This window comes from Ambystoma mexicanum, chromosome 6q (assembly GCF_040938575.1).
Source record: "Ambystoma mexicanum isolate Mex_15411 chromosome 6q, UKY_AmexF1_1, whole genome shotgun sequence".
In the NCBI taxonomy this organism is placed as follows: domain Eukaryota; kingdom Metazoa; phylum Chordata; class Amphibia; order Caudata; family Ambystomatidae; genus Ambystoma; species Ambystoma mexicanum.
This window is the reverse complement of record NC_090937.1, coordinates 949,417,685-949,440,994: the sequence shown is the minus strand read 5'-3', so window position 1 is coordinate 949,440,994 and position 23,310 is coordinate 949,417,685.

Below are 23,310 nucleotides of genomic sequence, written 5' to 3'. Positions count from 1 at the left end.
TAAGGAGATGGAAGGAGAGCACACAATTTTCAGGAATACAATCAAATGCAATACCAATTCAGTTCTCCCCCTAGCAAGCTTAGAGCAATCGGTATGCTTTTAAAACATGCAGAAATACTTTTAATGTGATTTACAATGAAGTGAAAATATGCTAAAAATGATTTTAATTCCCTTTAGGAAATTCAGGGTAGGTGACAGCTACTTTGAATTAGTCCAGGTCAACACTAGCAATGATTCAGGAGGGATTATCAGGTTGAAAACGAATTTCAGCAATGCAAGCAACAGACAGCTATTTTGACAGGTGGAGAAATTTGATTAAAATTGCAATTCGAGGCACTTTTTCCGAGTGCGTCGAGCGCGATTACGGAAAAACTATAAAGAGTAGAAAGTCAGGCTTGTTGGAAAGCCATGATTCTTACCTTTAAGATGACAGTTAAATCTTGTTCCTAGCAAGTATGGTTCAAAAGATACGGACGATTTTGTGGAGGTAGATTTCAGAAATTAAATAATGATTCAGAATGGCAATTGACACGTTCACAGGCTTGAAATCACAGAATAGACACACGATTTCTTATGATACAGTTCTGGACAGGTTAAAATGGTTTGAATTAGATTATTTTAAACTAAGAGATGACTATGCACAGTTCTGGCTGGATACTCACTCCTAATTTTGGAAGGAATGGGGCTCGTCACAGATCTGGTCAACAAGTTTAGCTGCGGTTCTCTCTGCTCTGCTGGTGTGGATCTCTGGTTCTGGCAAAAGTTCTGGCACTGCACAGCGGTCTGGTCTTCTATTGGCACTGCACGGCGGTCTGGATACAGCTCTGCTTTCTGGGTTCTGGCACAGGGTTCTAGGCCAGAATCAAACAGCTCGCCCGGCTGTTGAATAGTTTGGTTAGGTTGCTGGATTCTGAGACCTCTGAAGGATTCAGCTTGCGGACTAGGCCTCTCTGCTACAAGTTCTGAAGTCTGGATTCTAAGTTCTGGTTCTGGAGTCTTCTGGATTTGAAGTCTGGATTCTATGTTCTGGTTCTGGAGTCTTCTGGCAAAGCGCTTCACAGGAAATCAGTTTGAAGTGGGAAGTGAGTATCCCTACCTGGGTTTCAGTGGTCCTTTTTATGTCTTTTGAAAGTGGGTGGGAAGGCTGACTTTCTATGCCGAACCCTCTGAAGATCCTGATAGGTTAGCAGATTTTCTGTGCTCTCACTGGAGAACAGAGTTGTGAGTCATCCAGTGTCATTTTTATGGCATACAGAAAGAACACTCTCCTTGTCACTTTGCACACAAATCTATTTTTGATCCAAATGCGTATTTATCTATGTACAATTTTTCTAATATTATATGTCCAGTTAACATATTTTCTGTAGCACCAAACCATCCGTTCCCTGTCTTTGTAAGATGTTGTGTCCACTTCTGACAGAATTCTGCCCTTTTCATCCAGAACACAACCTCTAAACTTTTCCAGAATTTACACAAGTGTGCGCAAGGAATATGGGCATCAGATGATGAAGTGTCAGATTTTTAACATACAGACACTTGGAGTAACACCCTATTTTCCTCTACTACTTCCCAGAACATGCCACAGAGTCCTAACACCTCTTAAAATGTGCACAGAAAAATCACAGAAATAATGATATTATTTACATAATTTTGACACTTCCGTACTATGAATTATCCATCTTTTTTAAATTATGCTCTGGCCCAGATGGGTGTGGTTTAGGTTCCAAAGCACATGGGGGAATTTCTGTCTGTCCCCGCCTCCAGCTCAGGTGGCTCCCAGAGGCAGCACCCCTCCCATTTCCTTCCAAGAGGAAGCCATTTACGACCCGCTGATTTAGCATTTGCCTGAGCCAAGGAAAGTTCATTGTTCTGTTTCCTGCAGTCCCAGGTAATCCTCCCCTAATTCAATCAAAGAGGTGTGATCTCGTTTTAGTGGGAACAGGAGAAGGCAGCCAGGCCTGTGAATGCAGTTGCTGGGCAAGTTTCAACTCCTCTCGGGGGTAGTTGCCGGGCAGAATTCAATCTCTTTAAGACAGGCTTCAGCCAAATGTCACTTTTGTTCCAGTTTTTCTTCATTCAAATCAAACTTACAATTTTGACACATGCAGCTAGAACGCTGATTCTAAGTTCAAAACTATGACATTTAAACAGTTGCAACCTATGTGACACTCCAAAGTAAATCACTCATTTATTTTAAACATTTCGATTTTAGTGGCTTTAAGTCCAATTTCACTTAAGCTGTTGACATCCACAGCTCAGCCAGTTTTGTTATGAACATTATTTTAGGCTCATCTTTCCAGATTTGGCATGCACACAACACTTCATTCTACCAGACGTCTGCTGGTGTTCAGTAAGATTTTTGAATATCTTGCAATGTTGAAATAGGCATTTTGAGCTTGCATTTCAGAGAAACAAATGTGATTTCAAAGCGCTTTTTGAGCTAACAGGCACTGCTCTTTTTCCTTTGGCACCTCGTTTCACTCATGGCGCTTCTGGCCCCTCACGCTCGCACTGGTGGGTGGCAGCTCAGCCGACCATTTTGGTGTGTACAAAACTGCACGGTTTTCCTGGATTCTGGCGCAAATGTGGGCTTTTCGGCCATCTTGGGTTTTCTAAGCCAACAGCACCAAATGTTGTAGCATAATAGTTCAAACGTGGGTCAAGACACCTCACACAACATAGTCAGAATTAATGTTCAGCTGAGAGATGTCCAGCTTTTCCAGGAGTTTCACCAGAAAAGGAGTAATAGAAATTGGGCGGTAGTAAGCCAGAGGAGAAGGATCAGCTGTGGGTTTCTAGAGAAGAGGATGCACAAGGGAGTGCTTCAGAGTAGAGGGGAAGGCTCCTGAGGCAAAGGAGAGGTTTCAGAAATCAGCAAGAGCCGGAGCGAGTGTATCAATGTTATCCTTGATGGTTTAGGGGAACATGGATGAACCTGTTTAGACAAGGCTTTCATAGACCGGACTTGACTAGCGACCTCCTCAGCGGAGAAAAGGACAAGAAAGAGGGTGGGTGGCGTGGCTGAGGAGGGTCAGCATGCACAGAATGAGATGGGAGATAAGGGTGAGGGGAGGAGAGAGTGGTCAGGATGTCTTGGGTTTTTGGGATGTGAGGCAAGGGTGTTGCAAAGAGCCTGGGAGGCAACAGGAGGGGCAGAAACTGCAACAGAGTTGGCAAGCATCTTGCAGATTTTAAAGAGTTCCATCAAGTTGTTAGATGCCACAGAGACACAGGCTTGAATGTGGGCTATATTCTTGGTGATGACAGAGAGTTGGTATTGCCTTTGGAGCAGACAACATGCCAGTTTGTCAGAGGATGAACAAGAAGCCCTCCATTTCCTCTCAGCCACCCGACACTTGCGTTTAAGTGTAGCTAGGTCAGAGTCATACCAGGAATTGGACTTCGCTGACAGGGGCAAGAGCATCAAGTGTATCAGACATTGAAGAGTAGAGCAGAGACAGGTCTGTGTCAAGATGTGAGTCAGTCAGAGGTGGAGGGGGGAGAGAAGGTGGTGGTGGTGAAAGCCTCGACTGACACATGCGTCATGGGCTCGATCTCAGAGAAGGTAGGTGGCAGTGGTGGGGTAGACTTGGCCTAGGGGGAAGAGAAGGAGAGATGAGAGGAGAGGAGGGAATGATCTCTCCAGGAGAGAGAAGTGGTCAGAGGGATGGAAATGGGGAGGTCAGAGGAGATCAAGATATCAAGTGTGTGTCCTGCAGAGCGAGTCGGGCAAGAGGGGAGGATAAAAAGGGAGAGGGAGTCACAGAGGTCACGGAAGAGTGCAGAGGAGGAACAAGGAGAGTCTAGATGGATATTGAGGTCACTGAGAAGGAGGAGTTTAGTGGTAGAGGCCGGGAAGGAGGAGGAGAGGTCTGCCTACGCAGAGAGAAATGAGGTGATTTGACCAGGAGGCCGGTAGATAGTAGCCAGGGTAAGAGAATAGCTAGGAGAGAGAGAGAGCCTGCAGACAAGGCATTCAAAACAGGAGTAGGTCTGAGTGGGAATGATAGAGGCAGGAATCCACTCAGGAAATATCAGGGCTACACCCCTACCGGACCGGGAGGATCTGGGTGCAGAGAGGATCTTGTAGCCATCAGGGAGGAGAGTGTCAAAGCTTGTGACAGAGCTGGCCATGAACCATGTCTCAGTAAGACCAAGGACATCGAGGTCAAGGCCACTCATGGCGCTTCTGGCCCCTCACGCTCGCACTGGTGGGTGGCAGCTCAGCCGACCATTTTGGTGTGTACAAAACTGCACGGTTTTCCTGGATTCTGGCGCAAATGTGGGCTTTTCGGCCATCTTGGGTTTTCTAAGCCAACAGCACCAAATGTTGTAGCATAATAGTTCAAACGTGGGTCAAGACACCTGACACAACATAGTCAGAATTAATGTTCAGCTGAGAGATGTCCAGCTTTTCCAGGAGTTTCACCAGAAAAGGAGTAATAGAAATTGGGCGGTAGTAAGCCAGAGGAGAAGGATCAGCTGTGGGTTTCTAGAGAAGAGGATGCACAAGGGAGTGCTTCAGAGTAGAGGGGAAGGCTCCTGAGGCAAAGGAGAGGTTTCAGAAATCAGCAAGAGCCGGAGCGAGTGTATCAATGTTATCCTTGATGGTTTAGGGGAACATGGATGAACCTGTTTAGACAAGGCTTTCATAGACCGGACTTGACTAGCAACCTCCTCAGCGGAGAAAAGGACAAGAAAGAGGGTGGGTGGCGTGGTTGAGGAGGGTCAGCATGCACAGAATGAGATGGGAGATAAGGGTGAGGTTAGGAGAGAGTGGTCAGGATGTCTTGGGTTTTTGGGATGTGAGGCAAGGGTGTTGCAAAGAGCCTGGGAGGCAACAGGAGGGGCAGAAACTGCAACAGAGTTGGCAAGCATCTTGCAGATTTTAAAGAGTTCCATCAAGTTGTTAGATGCCACAGAGACACAGGCTTGAATGTGGGCTATATTCTTGGTGATGACAGAGAGTTGGTATTGCCTTTGGAGCAGACAACATGCCAGTTTGTCAGAGGATGAACAAGAAGCCCTCCATTTCCTCTCAGCCACCCGACACTTGCGTTTAAGTGTAGCTAGGTCAGAGTCATACCAGGAATTGGACTTCGCTGACAGGGGCAAGAGCATCAAGTGTATCAGACATTGAAGAGTAGAGCAGAGACAGGTCTGTGTCAAGATGTGAGTCAGTCAGAGGTGGAGGGGGGAGAGAATGTGGTGGTGGTGAAAGCCTCGACTGACACATGCGTCATGGGCTCGATCTCAGAGAAGGTAGGTGGCAGTGGTGGGGTAGACTTGGCCTAGGGGGAAGAGAAGGAGAGATGAGAGGAGAGGAGGGAATGATCTCTCCAGGAGAGAGAAGTGGTCAGAGGGATGGAAATGGGGAGGTCAGAGGAGATCAAGATATCAAGTGTGTGTCCTGCAGAGCGAGTCGGGCAAGAGGGGAGGATAAAAAGGGAGAGGGAGTCACAGAGGTCACGGAAGAGTGCAGAGGAGGAACAAGGAGAGTCTAGATGGATATTGAGGTCACTGAGGAGGAGGAGTTTAGTGGTAGAGGCCGGGAAGGAGGAGGAGAGGTCTGCCTACGCAGAGAGAAATGAGGTGATTTGACCAGGAGGCCGGTAGATAGTAGCCAGGGTAAGAGAATAGCTAGGAGAGAGAGAGAGCCTGCAGACAAGGCATTCAAAACAGGAGTAGGTCTGAGTGGGAATGATAGAGGCAGGAATCCACTCAGGAAATATCAGGGCTACACCCCTACTGGACCGGGAGGATCTGGGTGCAGAGAGGATCTTGTAGCCATCAGGGAGGAGAGTGTCAAAGCTTGTGACAGAGCTGGCCATGAACCATGTCTCAGTAAGACCAAGGACATCGAGGTCAAGTTCTTCGAGGAGGTGGCAGAGTAGTGTTTGACAACAGAGCGAGAGTTGAGAGTGGCAAGAAGAAGAAGGTTGCCAGCCTTTAAGACCTTTCGGGGAGGGGTACAGATCAGAGGATGCATGTCTTGTCTGAAGCCTTCATTGCCAAGCTCCACTTAGTCAGATCATGATATGATATGATATGATATTTTATTTATATCGCGCTCGTACACAGGTGTTTCAGAGCTCAACCAGGAAAAGGGAGAAGAACAGGGGCTAAACGTAAACAATGATCTTACTAGGCCCAGTGACATTGAGATTGTGCAAGTGCATGGGGAAGGGGAAAGGGGGAAAGTGCAATTGAAGGGTGTAGAAATAGGAAAGTGCAGAGCATAGGAGAGAGAAAAATAAATAAGTCAAATGAATAAATAAATACAGGTGATAAATGGTGGTAGTGCAGCCAGTAAGTGGCAAAGTGCTAGGTTAGCCTGATAAGGTGTATCAGATACGTGCAGAAGAAGAGTGGGTTGGGGACTGTATGGGTACAGATACAGGCCCCAGTGCAAGGGGTGGCCCAGAGGCAGTACAGGAGGGTGGCAGTGTGAGCAGGTACCTGTGCCCTGAGGACAGAGGTTGGCCAGTGCTGAGAGAGAAAGCAGATCAGCAGTGGAGAAGCGGGGCAAAGGGAGAAGCGTAGAGGAAGGTCTTGAGGAGCTTCCAGAACCGTAGATGGTTCTCCTCAAGTTTCAAGGTGGCAGGGAGGCAGTTCCAAAGGGAAGCCCCAGCCAAAGACAGAGATCTACCCCCAGCTTGTTTCTTTGAAAAACAACTGACCCTGAGGGAGTTAGAGGTAGAAAAGCGAAGGGCTTGAGAGGGGAGGTATTTACAGAGGGATAGTTGAAGATATTTTGGACCCAGGCCCCAGAAAAGCCTTGTGGACAATGAAGAGGGTTTTGAATTTAATCCTTGCATCCACTGGAAGCCAATTAAGGGATTTCAAAGCTGTAGAGATACGATCCCAGGGCTTGAGACCAAGGACAAGTCTTGCAGTCCTGTTCTGGATTAATTATAAAGGGCAGAGAGAGGAGGTAGGAAGATTGAGAAAGAGGCTGTTACAGTAGTCGAACCTAGAGAGAATCAGCGCTTGGGAGACAGTGAGCTTCTGAGGGAAGGAGAGGAAAGGAAGACTACCTCTAAGGAGGTGCAGTAAGAAGTTTGACTTTTTAGAGACGTCAGACATGTGTGCAGTGAAGGAAAGTGTGGAGTCAAAAATGACCCCAAGGTTCTTAGCCTCACAGGTAGAGGCAGGGGGAGGGCCAAGGGAGAGTGAGTGGAAAGGATGAAGAGGGTGTTCTAATGAGGAAGATCTCGACTGTTGGCATTTAAACAAACTAAGCTAGGTAGAAACCCTTTCAGGTAGGCACCATAATATCTAGCACGTTCATTACCAATTGACATTCCCCTCTCTGGTATTCCAACTGCAGTTGCACTCAGCCATAAAATGCTGGTGGCCATGCCATAGCAAATGACACAGCAATTACACACCTCATCAAATCATGCATATTGCAGCCAAAACCTCACCATGACAACAAGAAACTGTAAGTGACAGAGTACACAAGAAATCCTCAGGAGATATAGACCGGATGCAAGGTTGATTTAATGCACATTTGCAAAGTGTAAAGATGGGACAACGTAACATTTTGCAATAGTCTTAGTCAATGCTGTTTATTAAGTACTTGTAGGCCAAAGCAATACAAGAAACAGATTGTAAGCTCCTCACATACTTAGCTTGCCCAAACCCAATATTATCTTCAAAGTCACCTTTCCATCCACGCACTCTGTCCAACATGATATCCCTCCATAACACTAACACTGCATGCTAAACACTCTTCACCACAACCTCAATGCAAATGGCACTGCATGCCTGCTTTGCATGTGATGCCACAAGAACTCTCATGTATCCTGGAGTGAGTATGTTTGAGGTCATGCCAGGTCTCAACATACACCATGACTCTAAAACCACTGAGATTCTTCACCATACACAGAGCACAGGATTTGATCTACATGCAGCAATAGGCAATCAGACCTCCTCATTCCAGACCTTTTCAGGAGGTAGCAATGTGTACATGTTAGGGAGTATTCTCAGAAATGTGCTAATTCCTCTCTACCTTATAGACCCTGAGCTCTTTTGCTGGACTCTAGGATTTGAATTTTTGTCCCGGAGAGAGCGAGGCCTTTTTTCCACTCTCTCATGCATTTTTACTTGATTTTAAAAATGTGTTTTTTTGTTGTTTTTGGAGTCTGACAAAATCCATCGTTTTACATTGTGACACACAGCACCGTCGGAGTGCTGTGTCACAGAGAGATCCCTTGGATCTATGCTAATGTTCAAATACCTTCTCTTGGATAAACTACTGTTTCCAAGAGTAGTGAAGTGAAATTGACTTTACTTACATTTTCCTCTATAGAGCCAGCCCACACTATCTTACAATAGGGTGCTGGAGGGGTTACTTTGTATCTCCTTTGTCTAACTTCTCATGTACCATTGTTACGTTACCCTTTCTGCAATTAATGGCTGGTGACAGTGGTTTACTTTTTTCTACCATTGTTTGTTTTTACCGCAGGCTGTGTTTGCAGCTGCAGTATAGACAAAATTGTCAAAATGTCCCTGGTCTTCTTTTTCTGCCATTTCTTGTTGGAAAGGTCCTTCTTGAGATTTAATCTGTGCGCCAAACCACGTTTGGTCCCGTTGTTTGTTTTGTCTTTGCGGGGATTCACTGCTGAAGCCCGCCTCTGACTCCAGCGTATCTGGCAGGGTAGGAAACCAGGGAGGTGTCCGAAACTCATATCCACGGTTACAGGAATGCACCCAAAGGTGATTGGCCAGCTGGCTGTCCCTGGGGGACAGCCACCCTGCTGTGTGAGTGACAGCTAGTCTGCAAATTAATGGGAACAACTTGCATAAAAGGCAAGGTCTTTTGCAAGGAAGGCAGAGTCGAGCACTGGACAAAAGAACCAAAGAAAGAAACTGGGAGGGATGCTTGCTGCAACTCCTAGACCGTTGGTTTGCTCGTTGAAGCCTCCTGCAGTGCTGAAGCTCCTATTTCGATATCGACTAGAGAAGCACAGAAATGACAACTTCGCCCTTTGTGTTTGTGGGACAAATCGACTCCAAGACAAACTCAACTGAAACCCCTCTCTCGGCTAGCTGTACTTTCATTGCTGCTATTAGCAAGAAGCTGAAACCGTGAATTGCTGCTGATCTAAATTGCGCCATTGATGCCACCGACCTTCAAATCGTACTGCAGGAGTCCCAAGACGTCCTCCCTCTTGTCCCCATGACTGAGGCCCAGGAACAACAGGACCTGCAGGAACTACAACAGAAACAGAAGCCATCTGGATCCATACTTCTGACCTAAGGTACTTACCTCTTGTATGTGTAGCTTGCTTGCTCTCATTTGAGAATTGCATTGGCTGTCCTTTGCAGAGTTGCTTGCAGCTTTGCCCTTCAAAAGCTTCAAGCTTGTGACCCAACAGTGATTTCTTTTACAACAGAACTATCTTTGACATTGTGCAAGACTTTTACCTACCTTAAAAAAGTGCCACAACTCCCCTAGACTTTGGTCAAGTGACATTGGCTGTCTGCTCAAGTGACATTGCCTTTCCTGGCTACCTAAAGACTCTTCTAACCTCTGATTTTGTGTTTAACTATCCATCCAAAAAGTCATACATACCTTTCTTGTATAGCTGGGAAAGGGTTAATCTACATTGCATTGGGAGTTCAAAAGTGCTTACCTGTTTGAGAAACTTGTTAACCATTGTTTACTTCCGTAACCATTTCCTTTTTGCCACAACTTCAGTATTACCATTTAAGTTTGAACAATGATATATTAATGTCCACAGTGTCCAAGCAATTGAAGTCACCTCAGGGTGTAGGAAAATCTGGGTGTCATCCCAAAAGGGTATCTACTTAGTTTATTGAACTGAAGGAGTGTATTGTGAAGTGTATTTTTATTGTTGCAATTGCTCTGTTCTAACAAAGGCTTATTTTATAACTGACTGTTAAATTAATGAATACATTTTTTATCAAGAATCCTTGAGTATAAGGGTTATTTGAATACTTGCCACTGTGAAACTCAATGTTGCAACCCTATAGCTCACACTGACCCCTCTTGAGATAAGCCTGGCTGCTCAGTCTCACTACCAACTTGTGTAGTACAGGCCTATACCAAAGGTTGGCTAACCTATTGTCAAGAGGTCAAGGCTGGTGTGGTATCCCATATGGTTATTACATACAATCTTGCCTAACAGTACAATAAAAACAAACACAAAACATGCATCAATTGTTATTGTATTTCTTATTGTGCAAACCTAGCTCAAGAGCAAAAGAGCACTTTACAACAGGAGGGTGATAGTATTGGTCATGGCATTTTATACAGAAGCGCAGTACTGTTGGTGTAGGGAGAGAGGGTTTTTTATTTGTCCAGAAGGTATTGTTGAAAGAGCAACATTTTTAGTGTTTTGCCGAACTGGACGATGGTGGGGGCATTCCACGGCTCTACCAGGTTTGTTTTCCAGATGGTTGGGGCGTGGCAGGAGACGGCCTGATTGTGTGCTCTTTGCAGGCTAGCTTTAACTCTGGCCTTTTGATAATTTTGCTACGTAAGGTGTGAGAGCCTTTGTAGAGCATACATGCAGTTTTGAATAGGATCCTGGTGGGAGAGGTAGCCTGAACCATGTGCAGACTAGGAGAGACACAGTAGAATGTGCGGGCACCTTTAATGAGGTGGGTTGTAGCTCAACTAATAGCGGATATCTACATCATCTGTAACGAGAATGTAGGTCGTGAATTTTGTTCATTTTTTATTTCTGTAAATTCGAAAGATCAAGCAATAATCTAGGGAACAAGATTCCTGAACGATCACACCCAGAATAGTTGTCAGCTAAGGCACATACATTGTCAGGAATTTATAGTGCCCTAGACCACTCTGATTTCTTCAGTGGGGTCAGGTCCTACGGGACCCTAATACTTGCTTGTCATTACGGTCTTGAATGTGTCACCTCCTGGGGTGAGGGGTGGCTACCTATTTTAGTTGAACTCCTTGTGATTTCATGGGACTTGTCATCTCTGCAATGAGGGAGGTCTTGTTCTCGACTGCACCCCATGGGACAATTCTGGTAGGTGTTCTCCTCTATGTGGGTTTTTCAGGATAAGATTTTCATGGTCCGCCTTATCTTCCTCCTCCTCATAGGCCTCCCCCTCCACCTAGTCCCCTTCTTCCCTTCACCATACTTGCCCACCACCTCTTTTTGTTGGTAGGTTCTAAGAAGAGCATGTTTTCATGGTACTTAAGTACCTAACATACTGAACATTTTATACAGAAATATTTGTCCACCCAAATAATTTGCAGTCAAAGAAAACACATGAAAGCAGGGATCAGTAGGGGATTTGGGAAGTTCATAAATCAAGAACAGTCTTCCACATTATAAAGTGTATCATGCAACACACAGCTACATGCTCCAACACGTGAGCTAGGCAATTTTAAAGTATTTTGATTGAATCACATATTTGCTGCCTATGCATGCATTAGATAGATAACTTATCACAAACCCAGAACAGTCTCGTGAAAGATCCCATACTAAATATGGAATGATTTGGAGCCATCATGCCCCTCTCACAAAACACCACCACACAAGAACACACAATACATGCCTGGCCTACTGCCAGCATCCACCACCTGTCATCACTTAACTTCCCAGCTCACGTAGCTGTCACCACACAGTGAGATCAATGCCACATTTGGCAGCAATCAGCGACAAAACAGCTTCCAAACAAGTCACACCACTGCTCCATTTCGATCTGCGAATGTGCACAGCTCCTGCCACTCAATGTACAAGTGAAAGAGATCCAGCTTCTCACAGAATCCCTTAGGCCTGAGGGGACCCGGAAAATGTGTTTGTAGGTGCAGCAACTCTCAAATTAAAGACTTTCTGTGGATCAGTTCTGACTCATGGGGAATGGGCAGCTTTTACCTTGGAATAGAAATATGGGACAACACACTCATTCATTAATGACTACAATACCACATCAGTAACATGTCTGTTTTAGTTGTTCACTAGTGATGTGTCTGATACTGTATGCTTTTCAACATAATCGATATCAGAAACAGGTTTTATGAATTTAGTAATGTGACCAATGTGTTTTCCAAAATCTACTTATAATGCACTAGAGCATATGAACACCAATTAATATATTCTAACATGGGCCTTCATGTTTAATTTAACTCAAAGCAAACCACTTAAAATCATGTCAATCTGTCGTCAGATAACTTGTCATGGTTAGAAAAAGGTTAAGCTTTCCATCTTGGTCTGTGATAGGAATAGAACCAATATCCACAGCATGCCACGATAGGCAGCTCATCCGGCAGCAATTACGGGTATCTCGAGTGCCAACAGGGAGTTCGTGTTTGCAGTGTATGCAGAGGCTATTGACCTGTCACTCAAACGGCACAGTTAATGTGATAAAACTCGACTGTGAAGTGGTCAAATACAAACACTTGTTAAACTGTTGTTAACGTATTTAAAGAATGGCGACAATATTGGTAGCTAGAAAAGCAATGCTTCGTTGCATATGCATTGTATTGGACTCGGTTGTGGATACAACATAAAATGTGTGCTTTAAAAAAAAACAACTTTTAAAAACGTTTCGAGCATGTGTAACAGAACTCACATTCTAATCAGTGTAGGGTTTGTGTGCATTTTGTTCTTAATATAGTTAAGAGGATGATTCGAGATTAGTAAGAGTTCCAAAAAAGGGTTTGCAGACATGACCATGTGTCTTCAGTAAATGAAGCATAACTTAATCTGCATACTGCTTCTAGTGTTGGCTTGGACAGATGTTCTTCTGCGAGGTACTTAGGATTTAAGCATCTGTGGTTAACGGCACTGCCAATTCAAGAGCAGGGAGGGGAATTGGGCGGCCGCAATGGCATGGAATAATCTGTATTTTGCATTCGGAAACAGAATTTCGCTACAGTACGTTTGAGTCTTGTCAGAGTCCTCCTGGTTGAAATGACTGCAGCTGACAGCATGGATGTTTCCCAATTCCCCACTATGTTAAATAAAGCATACACATATTGGTGTCATGTTCCATATGGCGCAGAACAGGGAGTGTGCGCACGTTCTGCATATGATCAGGCCTTTAATGTTGGATTCATATTATCTTTCATAGAACATCTTTCTGTAAATTAACCCATGCAATGCAGGCATCATACACTAGATGATCGATTTACATTTTCTTAACATTTTGAACAATCTGAAGATTAAAAAAAGTGAATTTACACGTAGGTATTTAAACATGGGAGATATAAGATAAATGAAGCAATTTTGAAGTGGATGTAGGCTTCATAAAGTAAACAGTGGATATTGTAAGGGATGTGAATGAATGAGGACATATGTACAAGAATATCTAACTTAAAATACGTTTTGTTATGTGAAGGGGGAAAGTTGAAGGGAATTCAGGAGGGAGGGATGACAAGATTGTTAAAGCAATAGGGTTAACGAGCGGGAAGGTAGTTCAGGTTGGGTGTACGATGGAAAGGGTAAGCAGAGCATTGGATAACATGACAGATATGAAAATAGGTTTGGTCAAGTTGGGGAATGTAAGCCCAGGAATACTTTTGTAGACTAGAAGGGTACATTTGAAGAAATCATTGATCTATTGGAACAACTTCCATAGGCACAATAGCCAGATATGGCAAAGGAGTGGGGGAGGTTAAAAACATTCAGTTTTCAAAATGCAGAATTACATTTAGGGGGAAATGAATAAAGTGGGAGATGTGCGAGTAAGTTAGAACTGTAGGCAAATCTGCAAAACACAAGAGCAGATTCCATGCATGAGCGTCTGGTATGAGTGGGTTGTCAGAGGCAGGGGGATGTATTGCCCAAAGGAATATTAAACGGTAGTCAACTCAAGGATGTTGGTCCAGAAGTAGTTGAGCATGAGAAACCGAACAATCATCCAGTGTCCATTACAAATGGATGTGCATACGTCACGTGAGTGTAATCCACAAAAAATAACGTAGATAAATAACAAAAGTGAAGATGGAGAAGTAGTAAATAGCCAAGATCTAAGACAAAAGAGGTTAACGAATGTGTGGAGGGTGTCAGGGTGTAGTTAGGTGGTGAAAGGTCCTTGATTTTTTGTTGTGTAAAATGATTAATTGGAAATGATGGGTTGTCACTTTGGGGATGAGTACTAGGTTAATTGCACTGGATGGGTATACGGAGTAGAGAGTATAAGCTAGGGGTGAGAGGTGGTCATCAGGTGGTGGGGGTAGAAAGAGTGAGAACATTAGTTAGGATGTCTATGAGCTTTAATTAGTCAATAGGGAAATGTCAGTTGTGGGGGCACATGGAAGTGTAACAGCCTGGTCTTGAGGGTAATGGGGATTTCTCAAGGTTGAGTGTGGCCAGAAGAGATAATGCTTGCACAATTGTTTGACATATATGTATATAAAGCCGGAAAGGGAGATAGAATAAAGGAAATAATCATTGAATAAGGCTTAGTGTGACTTAAGAGTGGAACTTGCAACACCATCTTAGTTGGAGTTGCATGCTTGGCTTAAGATGGCAGATCTCGGGGAGAGAGCAAGTGAAAGTGTGAGCTTGTTTGTGTATTTCATAATGCCAAGTGAGGCCATTGTTGAAACCAAAGAAAGCTTGATTAATGGAGGACTGTGATGTTGAGTGGGCTAAGAACGATGCCCAGATATCCACTAAGTGAAAGACCACCAGCACATTGAAGACCATTGAAGAAATACTCAACAAAACACTGATGGGTTTACTTTTTGATGAAAGAATAGTGCAATCCATCAACATAGGTTACGTTTTGGTGAATGGGCCATTTAAAAAAAGGAAGGAAACATAAAGCCCCCAAAAGCAACAGTTGAGTCCCAAGTGGGTATGTTTTTTATGTTTTTTTTATTTTGTATTAATGTGTTTAGTTCTCACAAACTCTCACATTTCAAACAACACATATATAAATACAATTAGTAAAGCAATTCATTATAAATAACACATTACATTCCATCATTATTAATACAATCAGATACAAATGCATTAAATTAATACAACAAACATATCAAATCCTTAAAAACGATATTAAAACTTTGCTAAAATTGACTACGATGTGTGAGAAACCTAAAGGTGTCTCACCCACTAGTCCCCGGAGATCTGCAATCCAAGTGGCCAGGACACGGCCATCGCTATTGGATACAGTTCCTGGGGGTGGACCAGTGGGGGAGGATCACATGGATGGGGGGGTATCTTCGGGAAGTATTTTTACCCACAGGTGAGATGCGGTACCCCCTTCCTTATAATATCCTTTTCCCATCATACACAGTAGGATACTTAGAAGCACTACACCCCGCCTCCGACATGAACACTTTCTTACATCGTGAAAGACAACAGACTAATATCAGATCCGTTTAACTGACGTGTCCCAACATAAGGGTCAGGCAGAGTCAGGCAATTGACCATAACTACACACACCTGACAGCCTTTTCCCTTTCCTCGCAGGTATAAAAGGTGGAGCACGAGAGCACACTTTCAGCAAGGACAAACGCATGAGGAAGCAGCTATTCCAGGACAGCAGTACAAATGGAGAAGAAAGGAGGAGAGACCGGAAAGAACAACAAGGAAGGAAGTGCCCTCACCCTTTTCAACCCAAGCCCACAAAGCCTCTATAAAAGGAATCATAAAACCAGGAACTACAGCTGATGTGTGTTGTAACATATGTCAACAGTGCACAGGACCCTTCCGCACTGATAACCGAGGCAGGGAGACATACTTGCTACCATGGTACTGTCCTTGACTCCAGAGACCAGAAACGACAAGGAGGTCAGCACACTGTGTGAGTTGGAGGGAGAATTGATAGATAACCAGACTCTGTTGAGCGAAGGTTTCAAACAGCAACTTGTTCTGAACAAAGAACTTGTGTACTACTGAACTTTTAAGATCAAGGTGAAGACTGCTGCCGAGTGGTCCGTATCCACATGGGCGTCCATTCAAAAGACTCTGGCTGGGCCCCTTGTCCTGTGAATAAAATAGTAACAAGAGGCCGTAGAAAAGGCCGACATACAGAATTAAGATGGTCATATGAGGGTCGAGCCAAAATCACTTGTACATTTGAAAATCCTTGAACCATTATCAAAGTTGTGATAGTGTAAAACAGGCATGTGCACCCGGCTGAGGGAAACAATGTATGAATGATAAATGTGCAAAGCCGACTGGGGGTTTAAAAGAAAGCATGACTGGGGACTAGAAAAGCTAGCAGAAGTGAATCATGCAAGGCATCACAAATAAGTTAACTATGTTAAGCTGACAAGTGTGAACCCGACTGAGGGATGCCCACAAATTAGAGCAAAACTTTACACCTGTTAAACATTGTGTTGACAAGCATGAACCAGGCTGAGGGATGTCCACAAGGAACGGTTGTTTGAAAAGACAATAATACTCTTGAATGTTACCAATTGCTGAGATCTTAAACAAAAGGCTGTAGTGAACCGGACAGAGGGAAGCCAAGGTTACAAATAAAGATCAGAGCCCGTTTGCGGGGGAACCACAGGTGAAAGGAAATCACCCCACAAGAAGATTATTGGAAAGGAACTTTGTGTTTGTTGTTAACAGTACATCAGGTCCTCTGAGGCAAGTGGCTAGGTGAAACAAAGACTTGGCCACAGTCGGCCCTGATATTTTGGAAACCATTTGTAAGCTCATTCTGGAGAGGCCCAGGAATGTGCTGTGCTCGAGAGTCCTGCCTTGTTCTGTGCTAAAAGCATGGGGAAGGGATACCCCAGTTATAGCATCCCGACATATCATTTTGTGAACAATTCTTTCTTTTCTAATGAATGTTATCCCACACTATTTTGGAACTTTGCGGTAAGGATTGGCAACCGGTGTGTTTTAGTATAGGCCCTTTTTATTTGACAAGACACCACTAGGACTCCCTTATTATTATTTGATGGTCATAGCGTTCTCCCATCTTAGCTTTAGGTTTAGATCAGTCGTTTTTCTCACCCATTTATACAGTTTAATAAACACCACTGAACCGTGATCACTTGTGTCTGTCTTTACTGTTGCTACTGTGAGTTCCTTACAGTTGTTTGCCTAATTTACCTGTCAACATCACTCTTAACCATACATGGTAACATGTTATGTGTATAGATTTATTTTCTGTATTCAGACAGTAGCACCAGAACGTTTCACTTTTTTATCCTATCATAATTCCTTACAAATGGGCCCAGCATGTTATTATACAGTGGGCCATGTTCCTGGCCTTCAGTTAGGACATGTAGAGCTGTTTCCTCACTCCCTGTTATACCACACATACAGCAAGTTCTGTGTCGATATTCACCAGTACTGGTAGTTTATTTATTCTCAAAAACAGTCATAATCTGCACTGGGAGTCCCTTAATTTATGGGTTACTTTTTTTCTAAGCAATTCCTCAAGGATACCAAATGAGTGTAATTTATTACCTGGTTGCATCCCTCTAATTTAATAACAAATGTGTTTTGCAATGTTTGGAAATCTCCAATCAATTGCTTCAAAAAAGTCATGTTCACCAACCTGACAAATTTGCTATCCCCATCGTTGCTGGCTTTGTCTCCCAGAAGTTTTATAAATGGGCTCCAAGGCACTAATCTTGGTTTTATGTATAACAAACAACTTCTTTTCAAGGCCTGACCTGTTAAAGATATTAGAACCATTTCCAGTCCATTATTTTGGTAGGTACGCTCAGGACCAGCCCCAAGATTTTTCTGTCAGGATTAGTCAGGCGAGTACAAAGGCAGCGAATATGGCAAGGGAAATGTGCACTAAATAACACAGTGATTAGCTTCGAATTAAACTACGTGCACACAGGAACAACGACCCATGTATGCTAGAACCCAGGAGTGTAAATAGAGTGTGACAACAAAACCAATATAAGGGATGTGGGGTAAGCACCTGACCGCGAGGAAAGTCGGCAAGCGCCTTACCCCCAATTGCTGTTACAGGTACTGACAGCGCTAAACCCACGTGGAGGGCAAGCAATGACAGGATCTGTGAATTAACACTCTTGATGGTATTAAATAAGGGAAATAAAGAACAGTACTCACAAGGACGAGATAAACCTCTTGAATGTCAGCTAGCCCACGAATCCTGTTGATGAAACTGGGACCCAGAAAGGCTATAACAGCAATGGGAGGAAAACTAAATACCTAAGTTGGAATAGTGTTTACAAATTAGTGAGGAAAACATAAGCATTCACACAGGAGCTAGCTACAACCGCACACCACACCTAAATATCAAATGGGAAATAAATGCAGTTGTGCAATGGAAAACATGGAATGGATCCCAATGGAAAATAAGGATCAGGAGCAGGGAAAAACGAAATAACCAATGCAAACTTCCCCCTACCCCTCCAAGGGAAAGACAGGATGCTAATCTAAGAGGAAGGCTAAGGCATAAGGGTTTACAGCAGCAAAGGACAGAGTCAAAGAAATATAGAACACAGACAAACTGGGCTGCATCTAAAAGGGGAAAGCACTGAGCAATGCTGCCTGCAAACAGAGGAAGACAAAAAGGGAATCAAGGAAGCAGAAATCAATTAGCGCATGAATCCGAAATTCAGGGCGGAGGAACAAGAAAACAGGAACTAGGAACTAGGTGCAAAGGCAAGGAACAAGGAACACGGGACTAGTCACAACAGGAACACTGCAAACGATGACCAGTGCTGGACTGAAGTAAGACTGAGGCTTTTAAAGCTGCTTAACGAGCACACGCCTCAGGTGTGCTGATTGCTGCACCTGCAGCCACAGCTGTTACCTATCCTCCACCCAACCTTGTCCTGCAAGGGTGGAGGTGGAGCAGTGGGCCAGGCATTCTGGGAAGCATAGTCATTTGGTTAAAGAAGCATGCTGGCTGCCAAAAACCTGGAATGGATCCGGAAGGGAAGTAGCTTGGAAAATAGGGATTTAGCGCTCCCAATTCATCACAGCACTGTAGCATAAGGTTCGGAGGAAAGGTCCAGTAGGGAATAAACCCCAAATCATGCCCCCAAGTGGTGGGAACGGGAGCGAAGGGAGCGAGTCGTGACAGTATACCCCCTCCTACGGCCGTCTTCGGGTGCCCGCCACCCGCACGAGACATCTTCTTTCCATGATGGGAGTGCTTTTTCTTTGGAGGTGGCACTGATGGAAATGGTGGCCTGTGGGCAAAGGCAGATGGACTTCCATGATAGGAGTGCTTTGTCTTTGGAGGTGGTACTGATGGAAACGGTGGCTTCTGGTGAGGAAGAGACTCATGGTTCGAAGAAAGGCATGAAGGACTTGCAGGACCTGAAGCAGAGTTGGAAGGTCCAGGAAGCTCAGTCACTGGGAGTGGACACTTATAAGTCTTTGAGGAGGGAGGCAGGCTGGTGCAACATGCCTTAGACAATGGTAGAAGCCCTGTTAGCCTTTCTGCCGAGAGTGGGCATGCGGGAGGTGAGGAAATTGCTGGCTTCAGGAAAGGTTTATGTTCAGCCATTAGAGAAGGTGGCGGCTGAGGTAGAGGTTCAGATTTTCTTCTGTCATCCATCTGGGAAAAGGCTTGTGGTTGAAAGTGACTAAGGTTTGACTGCACATGTTCTACGCCTTGGAGACCTGAAAGTCCAATGGGTTGTACAAGGCTGGTACTCCTGGTGACAGTCGTGTAACCACCTTGTTGCACGTGGGATACAACAGCAGAGACGTTTGGCATACTGATAGGAGTGATAGACGCAGTACTTGGTATTTCAGGCACACTCGCAGAAGGAGCAATAACAGACACATTTTGAACTGCAGCAGTCATTCCCTTCCTTTGGCTACTAGCACCCAACTGGTGCTTCTTGGCGGAATTCTGTTGCACAAGTCCTGTAGGTAATACGCCGGTCTGCACCACCCCCTGTGCACACCCAGGTGAGTGGTTCTGACTCACCACTTGGTCCAGCTTGATGACTCTGAAGCGGGAGCTGGCAAAAGTCTCAAACTCTGATGCTGCATTTTTAGGAGGCTCTGATGCTAAAGTGAAGCAGTTGGGAGAATCGTCTTGTGGAAAAGGCAGGCATTCTGGTGCTCCTCCTGAAGCAAAAGAAAGGCAAGCTAGACGTTCATTGACAGTAAATGGTTGGGATTCAGGAGGAATCGCTGGAGCAGAAGAAAATACAGCAGGATCTGATGGTGTAGACAGGTATACCTCTGATATTGGCAGCGAGGCTAAGCAGGATACAGGCGTCTCATGAACTGAAGGCAAATACTCAGTATACTCTGGGACTGAAGACATGCACTTTTGATGGACTACCGGAGGCTCTAAAGCTGAAGGATGATCTGCAGGATGAGTCACTGTAGCTGAAGACAGGCAGGCCAGGGGAAACCTTGAGGCTGAAGGCATGCAAGCTGAAGCAATCTCGGTTGCTGGATACAAACATGTCCAGGTCTTTGGGACTGGCTCTTGAGTAAATGGCAGACATGGCAGCGGTTCATTGGTTGAAGACACATGTGCCAAAAATGACTGCAGGGCTGTGGATTGGATCATAGAAGAGTCAATGGTTGTAGGAGGACAGACAGAAGTCTCAGAAGTTGACAGACACATTGGTGGCTCAAGAATGGAGGGCACCTTTAGGGCAGTAGACTCCTTGGCACCAGTAACCAAAGACTGAGCTGTACCCTTGCAGTCCCTTTCTTTAGTGGGTGACACAGAGTCTCTTTCTTTGTAGAAGTCAAAATCAACCAGTGGAATCACCATAGTAAAGTCTCTGTTAATCAGGATTTCGTCAATTGTCCATTCCTCTGTTTTAGCTTCTGAAAGAGGCAGATTAACAATCAACAGTTCAGGAATCGCCTGCCGGTTTTTTGGTTCTGTATACTGTGGAATGAGTCCATCAGAACATGAAATCTGTACTGTCTCTGACTGTTCGTATTGATCAGAATCGGCAGAAGGAAGAGTGAACCCAGAGGTAACATCGTTTTCCACATCAGCTTTAACATCTACTTCAGTCTCAGCAGCTGTATCAAGAGCAGGGCCTAAGCCTACTGTAGTGACTGAATCTGTGTATGCCACCATTGTGGATTGTGTTTGGAAATCAGAAGCTTGTATGTGTGCTAGCTCAGAATTATGACAAACTGCTACACAGGAAATTTTAGGTAAAGGAGTGGCTTGTAAATCTTCAGCTAACTGCAATCCCTGACAAACAGCAGAACCATTGTTAGAAACTGTGCCCAGATCTAGCGCTGTGCTAGAGGAAAGACTTTCACTCCCAATAGATCTAACATATTGACAAATATCATGGTTTACCAAAGTCTCTGCACTCAGGGGCTGAACAGTGTTCACTTCATCAACATCAACGGATAAAGTCTGAGGTGTATTCAGTAAAGAGTGCAAGGTTTTATTCTCCTCTTGTAAAGAAATGAATTCTTGTCTTAACTCCTCAAGCTTAGCTCTTAGCATGCCCTGCATTAACTGTACATCACTATCAGAAGGCACAGGGGGAGGCATAGTGGCATCAGAGCTGGATCCTGCACTAGCAATCTGGATGTGCACCGATTGTGCATTGTCCTCTACTGCTTTCAGGTTCTGAGATTTATACATTCTCTTACTAACTTGGTCTGTGTTTCCCTTAAGCAAACTATTGACATTAGACCTCTTGGCATTAGGGACTACAGTATGTACTTGTGCAAAGGAGTATGCTTTAGACTGAGGGTAGAAAACAGAAGTTATGCAAGGAACCCCTCCATTCTTTATGTTTGTACTATGAAACTGTTCTATCTGAGGTGAAGCACAACTGGAATCATGGGGTTCAACAACAGAGGTACTCTTGTATAATAAGTCTAACAGTGTGTTGTTTTCTGCGGCTAAGGCTTGCGCTGACATAGAATCTGGATCAAAACAAAAGACAGAACTAGGATCAGGCAATGTAGGATGTGCCATCCTATGGGAAAAATACTTTGCACGTAAATGCCCATTCGTGACAAGGAGTTCATTTAAGTCAGGACTAGTGATTTGATTGTCACAGGTAAATGTAGGGGAAGCTTTCTGTACAAACTTGTTAGAGGCCTTGCTGCCTTTCTTTCTTAAACTTGCCATATTCAATGGGAATTTTGGGCTGGTCATTCTGTCAGGATTAGTCAGGCGAGTACAAAGGCAGCAAATATGGCAAGGGAAATGTGCACTAAATAACACAGTGATTAGCTTCGAATTAAACTACGTGCACACAGGAACAACGACTCATGTATGCTAGAACCCAGGAGTGTAAATAGAGTGTGACAACAAAACCAATATATGAAAAGGGATGTGGGGTAAGCACCTGACCGCGAGGAAAGTCGGCAAGCGCCTTACCCCCAATTGATGTTACAGGTACTGACAGCGCTAAACCCACGTGGAGGGCAAGCAATGACAGGATCTGTGAACTAACACTCTTGATGGTATTAAATAAGGGAACTAAAGAACAGTACTCACGAGGACGAGATAAACCTCTTGAATGTCAGCTAGCCCACGAATCCTGTTGATGAAACTGGGACCCAGAAAGGCTATAACAGCAATGGGAGGAAAACTAAATACCTAAGTTGGAATAGTGTTTACAAATTAGTGATGAAAACATAAGCATTCACACAGGAGCTAGCTACAACCGCACACCACACCTAAATATCAAATGGGAAATAAATGCAGTTGTGCAATGGAAAACATGGAATGGATCCCAATGGAAAATAAGGATCAGGAGCAGGGAAAAACGAAATAACCAATGCAAACTTCCCCCTACCCCTCCAAGGGAAAGACAGGATGCTAATCTAAGAGGAAGGCTAAAGCATACGGGTTTACAGCAGCAAAGGACAGAGTCAAAGAAATATAGAACACAGACAAACTGGGCTGCATCTAAAAGGGGAAAGCACTGAGAAATGCTGCCTGCAAACAGAGGAAGACAAAAAGGGAATCAAGGGAGCAGAAATCAATTAGCGCATGAATCCGAAATTCAGGGCGGAGGAACAAGAAAACAGGAACTAGGAACTAGGTGCAAAGGCAAGGAACAAGGAACACAGGACTAGTCACAACAGGAACACTGCAAACGATGACCAGCGCTGGACTGAAGTAAAACTGAGGCTTTTAAAGCTGCTTAACGAGCACACGCCTCAGGTGTGCTGATTGCTGCACCTGCAGCCACAGCTGTTACCTATCCTCCACCCAACCTTGTCCTGCAAGGGTGGAGGTGGAGCAGTGGGCCAGGCATTCTGGGAAGCATAGTCATTTGGTTAAAGAAGCATGCTGGCTGCCAAAAACCTGGAATGGATCCGGAAGGGAAGTAGCTTGGAAAATAGGGATTTAGCGCTCCCAATTCATCACAGCACTGTAGCATAAGGTTCGGAGGAATGGTCCAGTAGGGAATAAACCCCAAATCATGCCCCCAAGTGG